Consider the following 9,164-nt stretch of genomic DNA (forward strand, 5'->3'; position numbering starts at 1 on the left):
TTCAAGGTCAATTTTGCCTTATGTCCCTGTGCCCCTAGGGCTGGTAAAAATAAAGTGCCAGTTTGATATTAGAGTTAGAATTAGATTTAACCAACTAACCCCTTGCAGGGCTGCTAGCACCTCAGACAAAAGGCTTAGTGGCATCCCTTCTGGCTTTTTATGTTCTGAGTTCAAATTTTACTAAGGTGTACTTTACCCTTCCACCTTCTAGGATAGATAAAAATAAGTACCAGTTGACTACTGGGCCAATGTAACTGACTAATCCCTCTCTCCATGAAAATTTGAAACAAATTTATAAGACACACAGAGAAAAAGGAGAATTACCAATTGATTATTTAAACCTTCAATGCATGAATCTCTTACTGGTTTGTGGTCTTGTGCTATTCTATTATTATGAAACCATTATCAAAGCAGCAAGCAAGAGGAATTCTCAACATGCCAGACAAAAATCCTTAGCAGCATTTCGTATGTCTTTACTTTCTGAGTTCAGAATTCTGCTGTGGTCGACTTTGCATTTGTCAAAGAGTATCTGATTACTTTGAGCTGCTTTACGAAGAGTTCAAATTGGAAGCAATGATGCTCATGTTAAGGGTATTATTAAGAGCATTGAAACCATCTCACTTAATTGGTTCACTATCAAGATTCTCTGATACAACTCACTAAAACAGCTCATGAATTTGGTTCACTAATGCAGTTCAACAATTTGATTCATTGATACACATCACTGACTTTGATCACTGTCTCTGATCACTGACACAGCTGAATAACCTGGCTCACTGACACAGCTGAATAACCTGGCTCACTGACAGCTGAATAACCTGGCTCACTGACACAGCTGAATAACCTGGCTCACTGACAGCTGAATAACCTGGCTCACTGACACAGCTGAATAACCTGGCTCACTGACAGCTGAATAACCTGGCTCACTGAGACAGCTGAATAACCTGGCTAACTGACACAGCTGAATAACCTGGCTCACTGACACAGCTGAATAACCTGGCTCACTGACAGCTGAATAACCTGGCTCACTGACACAGCTGAATAACCTGGCTCACTGACAGCTGAATAACCTGGCTCACTGACACAGCTGAATAACCTGGCTCACTGACACAGCTGAATAACCTGGCTCACTGACACAGTTCATCTTGCAATTACCTTTCGTTCTAAAGTGCTTACTACTGATACACACTACTATTAACTCTTCAATGAACATATTTCTGCTTCAATGGATTTTGAAAAGAATGGAGAATTTGGTGAAATAACTTTGTTGTTATTAAACTGGCATTTGGAACATAAATTAACATGGAATTTTAATGGAAGGTTTTAATGTATGCATAGAGGTAAAGACACCCTTTGGTCATGAATGACCATGGGATTACACCTAGAAAGTTACCCTGCAAGGTACAAATTCAGGCAAGGTTGTTTATGGAATACCAGCAGTCGATCATGCATTCCAGCCTCCCCTCCACACACCACTGATGTTATCCAAAGAAAAGGCAAAGGGGCCCGATACAGCTTGGGTCTGTGACATCGCAGCTCATTTCTACAGCTGAGTGAACTGGAGCAACGTGAAATAAAGTGTCTTGCTCAAGAACACAACACGCAGCCTGGTTTGGGACTCAAACTCCTACCTCATGACTGTGAGCCCGACGCTAAAACCACTAAGCCATGGGTTGGTCTTAGGCAGTTTAGTATCAAAAGGGTTTTAAAGACAGCCCTAAGAGGATTAGTTCAAAGCAGAAATGGTAGCATATCAAAGAAAGCAAAATGCTTTTATAGGCTGGCTTTCATCATCATTGTCATCATCGTTTTTTAGCATCCACTTTTTTCATACTTGCATGGGTTCAGAAGAATTTGTTGAGGCAGATTTTCTATGACTGGATGCCTTTCCTGTTGCCAACCCTCACTTGTTTTCAAGTAAGGTAATAATATATCCCCAGCAGCCAGACATTTTTATGGAAGATTTGAAACTAAGGAGACCAGCTGCATTGAGGTGACACTTGTTTGTTTCATACAATGACAAGGCAAGGAAAAGAATCAACACACGCATGAAAACACACACACATGCACACACACACACACACAGAAGCACATACATCAGCTGGGCTTCTTTTAGTTTCCATCTACCAAATCCACTCACAAGGCTTTGGCTGGGCCCAGTGTTATAGTAGAAGACACTCGCTCAAAGTTGCACACAGTAGGACTGAATCGAGCACCTTCTTGTTGTGAAGCAAAATTCTTGCCACACAGCCAATCCTGCCCCTACAAAGTATATGTTAATTCATAAAGATGAACCTGTGTCATGATTAAAAGAGATCCCTGATGCTTTTAACAGACCATCATTTAGTTTTTTTTTGTTCTCTAGTGTTCCTTTGTTGATGTTGATTTTTTTTTTCTGTCTTAGAGATCAATCCACTTGACTATCCTTCAAAATATATGGCCTTGTGCCAATACACAAAAAGTCATTGTTTCTATAGAAAGTCCTGTTTTACTTTTCTTTTATCTGTTCAGTTTTTCTCCTCTTACTTTCTCTTCAATTAAGATCACTTAAATATATTCCTTTTTTTTCTTCTTTGTTTTGTGTAGATTTTAAACACTTCTTGAGAGATGTGTTCTTTTACTAGTTGAGAGTTCCTGAGTCTTTGAATGTCCAAGTCCTCAACTTTACAGGAGATAAACAGATTTCCTGTTGATTTTCGTTTTTGCATCTTCTTTTTCTCACTAATATCCTGGTCAAGAGGTTTTCTTATTATCACAACTAATAGTTTCATTAGTTCCAGTGTGTGTGTGTGTGCGCCAATATTATTTATTACAAGAGAGAGGGAAAATAACAACAGTGACATATTTAACACTTTGCCAGTTCCGGATTACAGGATTGTCCTCCCCATTCAATACAGTTGACAAAGCATTTACTACTGTATTGCAATATTGTAAATACTCACAAACTCATACACAAACAACAGTCTGTATCAAAAAACACACAAGGTATACAACGTCCATTTATTATTAAAGGTCAAGATGTCTGGTGCCTGTTGTCTGAAATAAGTTATCGTTAATACAATTAATAATATGTTCTGGCCATTAGCCTCATTTCAAATGATGAGACATTTTTCAATATTTACGTCAAGGTGCATGCGTAGAGAGGAGCTGGTGTGGCTGCATGGTTTAAGACACTTGCTTCCCAACCACATGGTTTTGAGTTCAGCCCCACTGAACAACTGAACAAATGCACATACATACATACATACGTGTGTGTGGCTGTGTGGTAAGAAGCTTGCTTCCCAAGCACATGGTTCCAGGTTCAGTCCCAGTGTGTGGTACCTTGGACAAGTGTCTTCTACTATAGCTTCAGGCCGACCAAAACCTTGTGAGTAGATTTGGTAGACAGAAACTGAAAGAATCCCATTGTATGTATGTATGTATATACATGTATATATATATATATATATATATATATATATATATATATATATATATATATATATATATATATATATGTGCATCTTTGTGTCTGTGTTTGACCTCCATCACCTCTTGCCAACCAGTGTTGGTTTGTTTACATCCCTGTAACTTAGCAGTGCTTAGCAAAGAGACCAATAAAATAAGTACCAGGCTTAAAAAGAAAAAATAAGTTTGGAGTCAATTCGTTTGACTAAAATTCTTCAAAGAAGTGCCCCAGCATGGCTACACTCCAATGACTGATATAAGTAAAAGATAAAAGATATGAGATAATGCTTCATGAAAACTATACTACTCTTACACACACGCACACACACACACATATATAGGTTAGTTGAGTTAGGGATAGAAGTATCCATTATACTACCGGTATATTACCTATATTTAACCACGAGCGTACATATGCAAACATACTATGCTCATACATTTTAGGTAAAGACAAGGATAAACATGGGTTTATCAAGAATAACAATTTAAAGAAGCTCCTTGTTTCAGATTGGTTTTATTACCAAATATGATAAATATTTTTGCATATCACTGGCGATACCATACAGCATTGGAAGCAGAAACAGCTGTTAGATGGGATGCAGTCTATTTGCATAGAATTAATAAATAGTAACTGATGTCAGTCAATTGTTGTTCATCAGTACTTCTCCATTTTCTGTTTCCTTTGTGTGTATATATATATATATATATATATATATATACATAAATAAATATAAAGAAAAGTGACGGGGAGGAAGAAGAAATGATAAGCAAAAATAGGTGCAGTAAGTTTTATAAGACATATAATCATTTCAGCAAAATGTCAAAATAATTACATAACAAGTAGAGAAGTTTGCTTTCCTACAACATGGTTCCGGGTTCAGTCCCACTGCGTGATACCTTGGGCAAGTGTCTTTTACTATAGCTTTGGGCCAACCAAAGCTTTCTGAGTGGATTTGGTAGACGGAAACCAAAAGAAGCCATCATGTGTGTCTGTGTTTGTCCTCTTCCTATCACTTGACAACAAATGTTGGTGTGTTTATGTCTCTATAACTTAACGGCACAAGACACCAATAGAATAAGTATTAGGCTTACAAAGAATAAGTTTTGGAGTCAATTTCTTTGACTAAAAAAACCTTTTGAGGCAGGGCTCCAGCATGGCCACAGTCAGATGACTGAAACAAGTAAAAGAAGAACAGAATAAGGAATATATACATGCTTAATTGAGTTCACATTTGATTTTCAAAAGTGTACATTATAGGCGTAGGAGTGGGTGTGTGGTAAGTAGCTTGCTTACCAACCACATGGTTCCGGGTTCAAGTACCACGGTGTGGCACCTTGGGCAAGTGTCTTCGACTATAGCCTCGGTCCGACCAAAGCCTTGTGAGTGGATTTGGTAGACAGAAACTGAAAGAAGCCTGCCGTATATGTATATATATGTATGTGTTTGTGTGTCTGTGTTTGTACCCCCAGCCAATGCGGGTGTGTTTATGTCCCCATAACTTAGCAGTTCGGCAAAAGTAACCGATAGAATAAGTACTAGGCTTACAAAGAATAAGACCTGGGGTCGATTTGCTCGACTAAAGGAGTAAAAGAGTAAAAGAGTATTATGTGGAACTGTGTTACAAACTGTCTTTTCTGGCCATTGTTCGAAAAACCATTTGTTTTAAAGAGAGAATGTGGCTCTCAATGCTATAACTTAATGGACAGATTGATTGGTCAGGGATGGTCATATGTTGAAGTAAAGGAATTGTTGGTCTGTTTTATGATGGGCTTCTTTCAGTTTTTGTCCACCAAATTCGCTTTTGTTGGCCTGGCGCTATAGTAGAAGACACACGCCCAAGGTGCCATGCGGTGGGACTGAACTTGGAAGTGTGTAGTTGGGAAGCAAACTTCTCAACCACATAGCTGCATATGTGTGTGCCTTTCTCTCTCTCTCTCTAATATATACATATATGTGTGTATGTGTGTGTGTGTGTATATATGTATACATGTATACTTATATATATATATATATATGTACTGTGTTTGTATTTGTCCCTCCACCATTGCTTGACAACTGATCTTGGTGTGTTTACGTCCCTGTAACTTAGCGGTTCAGCTGAAGACACCAATAGAATAAGTACCAGGCTTGCAAAGTATAATTCCAGGGGTCGATTTCTTCAACTAAAAGGTGGTGCTCCAGCATGGTCACAATCAAAATGATTTGAGACAAGTAAAACTGTACATATGTATATGTGTATATATATATGTGTATGTGTGTGTATATCTATATACACACACACACAGATATACTCTTTTACTTGTTTCAGTCATTTGACTGTGGCCATGCTGGAGCACCACCTTTAGTCAAAGAAATCAAACCCAGGACTTATTCTTTGTAAGCCTAGTACTTATTCTATCGGTCTCTTTTGTCGAACCGCTAGGTTACGGGGATGTAAACACACCAGCACCAGTTGTATATATATATATATATATATATATATATATATATATATGTATAGTGCATACCGTGCCATTCAGTGACTTCTACAAATTCTACAATTTCACCTTCCCTGTAACTATTTATAAACTTTATAGATTGCATTTTAAACATATGGTGTTTATTTTTTGGCACAGCCGTGTTCTCGTTTCCCCTGCTAAAAATGTTTCAGCAAACACACACACACACACACACACACACACACACACACACACACACACACACACACACACACACACAGCCAGCATAGATTCCACTCTATACATCCACCAACGATCGCCATCCGCCATCCGCTCACACCACTACTCCCAGCTGTGTGTCTGTCTGTGTGTTTAAGGTGTGCTACTATTACTCTTCACCACTGTCTTAGTGTACTATTTATAATGTATTTATAAACATAGTATTTTGTACTATTATACTGTGATTAAATGTGTGGCATATATTTGTGCATTTGAGAAAGCTATGTTCACTCTGTACTCATACGCATGCACACACACACATGCATGCGTGCATGCACATATACGTATGTGATAGGTGAAGGCATGGCTGTGTGGTAAGAATCTTGCTTTGCAGGTACATGGTTCTTGGTTCAGTTCTACTGCATGGCAGCTTGAACAAGTGTCAACTATAGCCCTGGGCTGAAGAAACCCTTGTGAATGGATTGTTTTGGTACATGGAAACTGAAAGAAGCCCATCATATATATATATATATATATATATATATATATATATATATATATATATATATATATATAGGTGCAGGAGTGGCTGTGTAGTAAGAAGCTTGCTTCCCAACCACATGGTTCCAGGTTCAGTCCCACTATGTGGCACCTTGGGCAAGTGTCTTCTACTATAGCCTCGGGCTAACTAAAGCCTTGTGAGTGGATTTGGTAGATGGAGACTGAAAGAAGCCCATCATATATATATATATATATATATATATATATATGTATGTGTGTGTTTGTTATTTGTGTCTATGTTTGTCCCCACCACCATCGCTTGGCAACTGATGTTGGTGTGTTTATGTCCCTGTAACCTAGTGGTTTGGCAAAAGAGACCAATAGAATAAGTACTAGACTTACAAAAAATAAGTCCCGGGGTTAGTTTCTTCATGTATGTATATACATATATGTATGTATGTCTGTAAATAGAATGTGATTGTGTTTGTCATTTACCATCACCTGACAACTGGTATTGGTTTGTTTACATCCCTGTAAACCCAAGACCACATTGTTAGAAAACCAGCTGCTTAGCCACACACCCATGCCTACATTTATCTCTTGTTATTGTTGTTGTTTATTTTAAAACTATGCAATTAGACAAATTAATATCCTGTTTATCAGTTGTGTTGTTTCTTTTGTTGTTATTTTCATTTTTTGTAACGATTTCTCCATTTTTTCTCTTTCATTTTAGGTTATTGTGTTATAAACCTGTTGCAACTGCCTCATTTAGACGTCATCTCTGTTAATTAATGATTAATACTGATTGGGTAAGTTTAATATAATATCATTGAATTAGTGCTACAGCTGGCCACCACCTCTCACTTGCACTTCCTTCTTTGTATTCAAATGTGCCCGCCCCCACCTCATCCCTTACCATTCTGCCTCACCCTCTCCCTAAAAAGAAAAATAACTACACAAATAAATGAAACAAACAACTGATCCCTTATTTCAGCTGTTTTGGGTTTATTTCTACTGTTGATAGTGGTAGGCTCTGGAGGTGAGGTGTTATTACCAGATGAAAAAGTAAGGATCTATTAGGTAATAATAATAATAATAATAATAATAATAATAATTTGGCAATCGTATACAAAAGTTAAGAACTCATATATCTATCTAATAATAATAATAATAATGATAATAATGCTTTCTACTAAAGGTGCAAGGCTTGAAATTTTGGGGGAAGGGACCAGTCGATTGCATTGACCCCAGTACACAACTGGTACTTAATTTATTGACCCTGAAAGGATGAAAGGCAAGGTTGACCTCAGCCAAATTAGAACCCTGAATGTGAAGATGGACGAAATACCGCTAAGCATTTTGCCTGACGTGCTAACGGTTCTGCCAGCTTGTCACCTTAATAATAATAATAATAATAATAATAATGGTGATTATTCAGGTGCAGGTGTAACTGTGAAGTTTGCTTCCTAACCACATAGTTCCAGGTTCAGTCCCACTGTGTGGCACCTTCTACAATATTACTAGGCCAACAAAGGCCTTATGAGCAGATTTGGTAGATGGAAACTAAAAGAAGCTTATTGTGCATGTGTGTGTATGTCTGTGTTTGTCTCCCACCACCACAGTTGGTGTTGCTTTGTTTATGTCCCTATAATTTAGCAGTTCAGCAAAATCAACCGATAGAATATGTACCAGGATATTAAAAAAATAAATACTGGGCCAATATATGTATATATATATACATACATACATACATAGGCACAGGCATGGCTGTGTGGTAAGAAGCTTGCTTCCCAACCACATGGTTCCCTTGAGCAAGTGTCTTCTACTATAGCCTTGGGTCAGCCAAAGCCTTGTGAGTGGACCACAGCCTTCTGAGACAGAAACTGAAAGAAGCTTGTCAAATATATATATATATATATATATATATATATATATATATATATTTGCATGTGTGCGTCTTTGTGTCCCTCCCCACCGTTGCTTGACAACTGGTGTTGGTACGTTTTACTTCCCCGTAACTTTGCGGTTCGGCAAAAGAGGCTGATAGAATAAGTACTAGGCATACAAAGAATAAGTCCTGAGGGTCAATTTCTTCAAACAAAACCCTTTGAGGTGGTGCTCCATCATGGCCACAGTCAAATGGCTGAACCCAGTAAAAGAATAAAAGAATAGACATGTACCTCTTTTTCTTTTTATAAATGTTTAGTCAGAAGAGAAAGACCATGTCATGACCCTGTTACCCGCCTGACCCCATTCCTCTCATGTTCTTTATTCCTTCCAGACTTTCTTCCTATCATAACTATCCCCCCCCCCTTCATTCCCTCCTGTGGCAGTATTCTTCCCATGTAACTACTCTATTCCTCCCCACCACACACTGCAGACCCTTTTCTTCTCTTGACCCTGTTTCTCCATTGACCCTTGTATTCCTCCTATAAATGACCCCATTCCTCTAATGACTCTGTTTAGGCAGAACCAAGCAGTGTTGGCCATGGTGGTGATTGGTAGGGTGGCAGGGAGCTGAGACTTACAGACTTGCCTGAATACAAACATGTTGATCA

The 9,164-nt window shown here is 38.2% G+C and overlaps 1 protein-coding gene across 4 annotated transcripts in view; it reads left to right on the forward strand.

Moving 5' to 3' along the window:
• LOC106876102 (uncharacterized) overlaps nt 1–9,164 on the forward strand; it is a 568,067-nt gene that overhangs the window by 496,190 nt on the left and 62,713 nt on the right. For all 4 annotated transcript variants that reach the window (XM_089338341.1, XM_052975102.2, XM_052975103.2 and 1 more), the window contains one exon: nt 7,340–7,415. The gene's annotated coding sequence lies outside the window, so the exon portion shown is untranslated. The remainder of the gene's footprint in view (nt 1–7,339; nt 7,416–9,164) is intronic.

Source organism: Octopus bimaculoides, chromosome 20 (assembly GCF_046866305.1).
Source record: "Octopus bimaculoides isolate indiv1 chromosome 20, ASM4686630v1, whole genome shotgun sequence".
NCBI classification, from domain to species: Eukaryota; Metazoa; Mollusca; class Cephalopoda; order Octopoda; family Octopodidae; genus Octopus; species Octopus bimaculoides.